We start from the raw sequence: 6,987 nt of genomic DNA on the forward strand, positions 1-6,987 counted from the left end.
ATTAAACTCATCTCCCTTCCTATCTTCAAATGATTATAGTTTGAATGGATTTAGAGTTGCTTCATTTTTTCTAAAAAAATTTATATTAATATTTTATAATTAAATTTATATTGAATTTTTTAATATATAATCAATTTTGTTTAAAATAAAATAATATAGTTCAAATTTGATTTAATATTGACTGAACAAATAGCTTAAAGTTTAGTGAGGCCTTATTATCATTTATATGCGTGAGCAAAACTTGATTCGATTCGAAAAAAATCGAAAAAGAATTCAAATTTTGAGTTAACCCATTTGAGTTATTCGAGTCAACCCGAATAAGTAATTCAAATTGAATTTTACAATTCAAATAATTCGAATAATAGATTGGTGTAAATACCCTTTTGGTCCCTGTTAATTTTGAAAACGAGCAAATTGATCTCTCTCTCAACAAAAATTACCCAAAAAATTAAAATAATTGTTAAAATTCAACATATTTATGAAAATTCTAAAATTTATATTTTAAAAAATATAAAAATTAAAAAAATTCTAAAGAATATACAAATAAAGTTAAAATTTTAAAATTTTTCTAAAATTATAATTTTGGGATCTAAATAAGTTAATTAATAATTCAAGTTTGTCATACTAAAGTATCATTTTTCAAATATATATTGTTTCAAATTTATATGCTCTAACATGGAATTAGTTATACTTTAACAAAATTTTAATTTGACATGTTTAATTTTTCAATTTAACTTGAACAATTTCACTCGATTCGATCCGACTCGACTCAATTTTCATTTCACTCAGCTCAATTCGAAAAAAAAATTCAAATCAAGTTAGGATGATAAAATAAGATTCGTCAACTTAATTAACTCAAAATATTTTCACTCAATTTGATCAAATGCTCACCCCTAACTATTCAATAAAAAAGTAATACATTTTTATTGAATTTTTTTGGAAATTTTTTTATTTTTCATATATTTTTCAATAAAATTCTCTAAGCTGTTTGCTTCTTATCTTTTGTTTTGCTTAGCGACGGTGTCAACCTCCGGGCTGGCTATCACCTGTCTTTTTTCTCTCCCATCAACCCTTTCTTTCTTTCTTCTTCTCATTCACTACATACGTCTTCTTTCTTTTCAGTTTGCAGATCTATTTTGTGGTTATCTTTGTTGTCTTTACAAGTTGTGATGGACAGACGATGGTGCCTGTTGTTCGCTAAAACTCCACTGGCCACTAGTAGTTTTTCTTGGAAGTGGGTGGCTATTCGCCAACTTCTTAATTTGTTTCTAGTTTGAGAGTATTCTAGATTAATATATAATTTCACGTGTCGATTTAGACCCGTGTTCTCTTAAGTTTTATATGTTTTTTGTTTGTTTTTTCATTGTTTAATAAGCCTTCAGTTTTAGAAGTTTTTGTTTGATCTTGTAACACGTTTTTTAGTCTTGCTTATACATGTTCTTTTAGTTTTACAAGTGATGTTAAGGATGATTTTGTTGTCGTCCTCTCTAGTTTAGTGAATGATCGATTCTTTTGTCGATTTTTGCTCGCCGCTTTGGGTCATTCGTAGTTGATTTTATTATCGTATTAAGTGCTTGCAATCATTCCAGATATGTCGTGCTTGAGTTGCGACAAACCCAATTGTCAACGTGTCATAATGTTCTATTGATGCTAAGGCTAAAACCTTTGTTGTGTTGATGAAGCTTGTTCTTTATTATCTACGACGAGTGTTTGCTATTTTTTTATTTCTTGAATTGTATGGTTCCATTCATTGAATGAATTAATTAATTTACCTTTTAAAAAAATCAATATAAATTTATAGAATAACGAATACATACCCATAAAAAAAGCTGATTAGATTTGTAAAACAGACAAAATTAAAACTTGTCATAATTTTCGGTAAACTTACTCTTTTTTTTGTTACTCACAAAATGAGTATTTGATTTCTTTTATTATTAGCTTTTAAAATTAATATAATAATATTTTTAACCCTCAACATTTACACATCATACAATTTGATCCTTTTACAATTTTGCTTTTCTTTGCAACACTTTCCAACATTATTCATGCATTTGATTCAATAAAAAAAATGAAAAACAAGAAGAATAAAAATGACCTCAAATTTTGAGAAATATCCAACTCAATTGATTGAAAAAAGATATTTGTTTCGTTAATTCAATCTAATTATAAGTCTAATAAATTAAATATATATATTTCCAAGCTTTGATTTACTTCATCAATGGTGATTAGCTCAAGCTAACAAAAAATTAATTAATTGTCATTGAGATGTATCAAGTTCTTAGGCATTTGATGTAACACCCCTAACACCTATCTATCATCGGATTTGGGTCACGAGAATTACTAACACTTCAAACAATTAATCAATCATAATTACACATATATACTAGCCATTAACAATAAAATATAGAAAGGCAGGTCACAAACAAATCATATCATATCATACTAGAATATTATACAATCGAATAATGATTCATGCTATGCAATGCTAAACTTTGTCTTCCACTGCCTACACTCTTATCAATATTTATCCCTTCTTGAATGTCAGAATTCAGATACATACAAGACTATTCCAATTATTAGCATCAGAGTATTGGTCCATACTCCGACTATAATTATCTTTTTAATTTATCTTCGATAATGTTAGTAGAATGCAACTAATATAGATTTGCTAATCCATTCCAATTCAGAGTAAAAGTTACTCTTATAGCCCTTATTACGAGTCTATGGGACCCTAAAACTAGTTTAAAAATAACCAGGGACTAATTTGAAATAATTCTGGAAGTTTAGGAAATAATTACAAAAATTTTGATAAAGGGGTCACACGGCCGTGTGTCCAGGCCGTGTGCCTCACACAGTTGAGACACATGCCCGTGTCTCAAGCCGTGTAACCTTCAAACTAGGGACACACGGCCGTGTCCCAGCCTGTGTCCTTGCTCGTGTAACTCACTGACTTGGGTCACATGGCCGTGTCACACGCCCGTGTGCCAGGCCATGTCACACGCCCATGTGCCAGGCCGTGTAATTCTCGAAATGGCTCCACACGCCCGTGTATCAAGCCGCGTGCTAAATGACTTGCACCCTAAGCACTTAACAAACGACACACGTCCGTGTGGACCCAAAGTGTACCTTAAACAACAAGTTTACCATTTCCTACTTTCTTAGGCATTAAGCAACTCAAAAACCAATCATTTAACCTATTCAAAGTACGATCAAACATGCCAAAACAATCATCCTAGGTGCCTAACCAATGTACCCTCATTGGTACCATATTTTATATGTTCAAATACATCAACAACACATCAAACATTCAAGACCTCCATTCATATTACATTTACTATAATTGAACTAACTTTCAACTTCTAAAGTTACCAAATTTGAAGATAAGCACCTACCAAGCATTATGCTAAGCTACTAAACTTTAAACTATCACATACCAAAATATAACTAGGCTAACATACCAACATAGCCTTAACCACAACCATATACATATTTAACCATCATTTCAATAGCAACTAAGATAACAACACCTTATAAACAATATCAACAAATGACTTTCTAGGTACATGCCATTACAAAATGAAATATCACCACACTTGAGCTCGAGATTTGTGATTTGATGCTGAGTCGGCAATAATTTGAACAGTACCTGTAACATCCCGTTTTTAGTGAAATCGGAATAATGGTTTCAGGACCACAAATTCGAGTCTTGAAGAAAAATTATTTTAATATTATTTCATGGTCTACATTATGATCAAAATATCGTATGAAAATTTCGTAAAGAAATTTTACCGGTTACATGTTTAATTTGATGTAAAGGACCAAATTGCATAAAGTGTGAAAGTTGAATTCTAGTAGCTAAGGGGATCAAATAGCTATAAAATTCAAAATTGGAGGTCCTTATATGGAAAATAGACCATTTAGAAGAGTTAGTAGATAAGAATGATTAGTCATCATTGGAAAATTAAATAAAGAAAATGATTAAATTGGAAAGATGATAAAATAAATATGATAAATGAATTAAATAATAAAAATATCATCATTTTTATCATCTTTCCTAAAATTAAAACATGGAAACCCTAGCCATGAGAGTTGAGCTTAAGCAAACTTATTTGGTAATTAGGTATGTATTCTTGTCCAATTTTTAATGATTTTTATGTTTCCGAGATCGTAATATATTAATCTAGCTATCTCGGGGATTAATTTGTAAAACTATTAAAGTGTTATGGTTTTTTCATGGATGAGGAATTTTGAAGTTTTATGGTAGAAAATGAAAGGTTGTTGGTAGATAAACAACTTTTGTAAAGAGAATTTTGATGAAATTGTGATTTAGGGACTAAATTGAAAAGATGGAAAATTTTGAATTTTAGGAAATATATGGGCTACTATTGTAACATATGAAAATCAGCTAGGCTTGGAATAAGGATTAAATTGTATGAATTTTATTTTCCGAGCCTAGGGACAAAATCATAATTAATCGAAAGTATAGGGGTAAAATAGTAATTTTTCCAAAGATGTGTATTGAACTGAATTGAATATGAATTGTATTAAATTGAGCTAAATTCCTTCGAATAGATCTAGATAGACCTGGTACGGAATTGGATAGAGGAAAAGCAAAAGTATCGGGTTAATAGCTTTCAATCCACGAACACTTGTCGAGGTAAGTTCGTGTAACTAAATTGTAAGTTTATATGTTTAAATTGAATGTTATGTTTGTGAAATGTATGATTGCCATGTATAAAAATTGATCACATATCCGAAAATATCTGACAAGTACCAAGTCTCGTTTGAACTTAAGAAATTCGATAGATACAAATGACATTGTCATTAAGGGTTCTCGGATTGGTTGTGGTCCTACATGTGTTGTAGACACACCACAGATGTTATGAGCATCCCGATACTTGGCCTTCATGAGCTTCCCGTTATTTGGCTCTCCGGAGCTTTCCAATAATAGGCTCTCATGAGCTTCCAAATTAAAGGCTCTCCAGAGCTTCCCGATATTAGCTCATATGAGCTTCCCGAATTTGGCTCTCTTAAGCTTCCCATTTATGGCTCGTATGAGCTTCTCGATAATGGCTCGCATGAGCTTCCTGTTACATGACTCACATGAGCTTTCCGTTATATGGCTCAAAAGAGCTTCCCGATTACATGCTCGCATGAGCATACCTGTATATGAATTGACGGATTTCAATTTGTTCACTTCGTCCCGTGTATCCAACGATATTTAAACGGTTCAACGGGAAATGTTCTGATACAAGAAAATGTGAATACAATACAGCTATTATTTGTATGTACATGAAATTACATGGAAATAATAGTACATGATACATGGAAATTATGAGATGAGTAATACGTGTATGGAACTTTTTTGGTGAACTTATTCATCCATGATTATGGGTTATTATATGTGATTACTTGGCTAACATGTTGAGGATATGTGCTTAGGCTTTTGGCTAAGTTGTTGAAATATGTTTTGTATGCTTACCTTATATGTGAAATAATGGTAAGTTAAATTCCATGTTATACGAACTTACTAAGCATTAAAATGCTTACTCTGTTTTATTTCTCCTGTCTTATAGTAACTCGGAAGCTCATTAAGGTTGGAAGCTGGTCGGAGCTACACCACACTATCCATCGGCCTTTTCGGTATATTTAGTAAATCAACTTTGTTTATAATAGCATGTATAGGTTAATTTGCCCATTGGTGGCATGTAAATGTTTTGTTGTGATTAGCCATTTGAATGGCTTATGTTTGATACATTTTGATATATAAGTATATGGCCTTATCATGATTGATGTGTGTTTTGGTATGATTGAATAATGGTTAACTAATAGGCCTATTGAGGCATGGCTTGATTTGGTTTATTTGGTACAAATATGTTTATATATGTAATTGATCAATTTGATAAGCATGGATACTCAGTCATATATGATGATTTGCCTTGCATAAGACTTGGTTTGGCTTGATTTGAATGCTTTGTTATGGTTTGTTGATGTGTTAAAGTGTTAATGTAGGTGGAAGACTAATTGGATGAGAAATGTGGCTTGGAAATGACCTATTTTCGTCCACACGGCCAGAGACACGGGTGTGTGTCTCACCCGTGTGTGACACATGATCAAGTGACACAGCCGTATGTCCCTTGTAATTTGAAAATTGCACAAGTCAGTATACTCAGAATTGTTCACACGGCCTAGCACACGAGCGTGTGGTTTGGTCGTGTGTCCCCTGTATCTTTTAAATTGCAAAACAAAATGCTCAAATTACTCACACAACTTGGCACATGGGCATGTGACTTGGCCGTGTGACCCCTGCACCTTATTTATGCAAGTCAGTATAATTACACGGCCTAGCACACGGGCATGTGTCTTAGCCGCGTGACCCAAGCAGTGATCTCCCAAGTTTGGACGCGGGCTGGGACACGACCGTGTGCCCCTATTTCAAATGTCCAGACGGCTAGAGACACGGGCGTGTCTCTTGACCGTGTGAGACACACGGCTTGACCGCACCGGTGTGTATCCCCTGTATTTAAAATTTTTTTTGATGTTTTCTGAAAATTTTTCTGAGTACCCGGTTTAGTCCCAACTTGTTTCTAATGTATGTTTTCGGCCTCGAGGGCTCATATAAGGGACAATATGATTAGTTTTGATTGGTTCCTGATATGAATGCTAAATGATATGAAATGTCTGATATATGATCTGTAAATTTTGGTAATGCTCCTTAATCCTGTTCCGGCGACGGATTCGGGTTAGGGGTGTTACATTACCTAGCCTGTGCACGAAAAACAAAACCATACGCTAAGTAAAACTCAATGGTATTTCTATAATCCGAATAATATAAACTTAATATAAGTATTTAAAATACAACATGCAATAAGCAAGCTATGTTCAAAAGTTTCAATTCAAAAATATAATTTTTTACTCATTCCTTTTTCACATTTACTAAGATTTCACATATTCAATTATATATATGTAATATACATATCAATGGCA

Source organism: Gossypium hirsutum, chromosome D10 (genome assembly GCF_007990345.1).
Source record: "Gossypium hirsutum isolate 1008001.06 chromosome D10, Gossypium_hirsutum_v2.1, whole genome shotgun sequence".
NCBI lineage: Eukaryota > Viridiplantae > Streptophyta > Magnoliopsida > Malvales > Malvaceae > Gossypium > Gossypium hirsutum.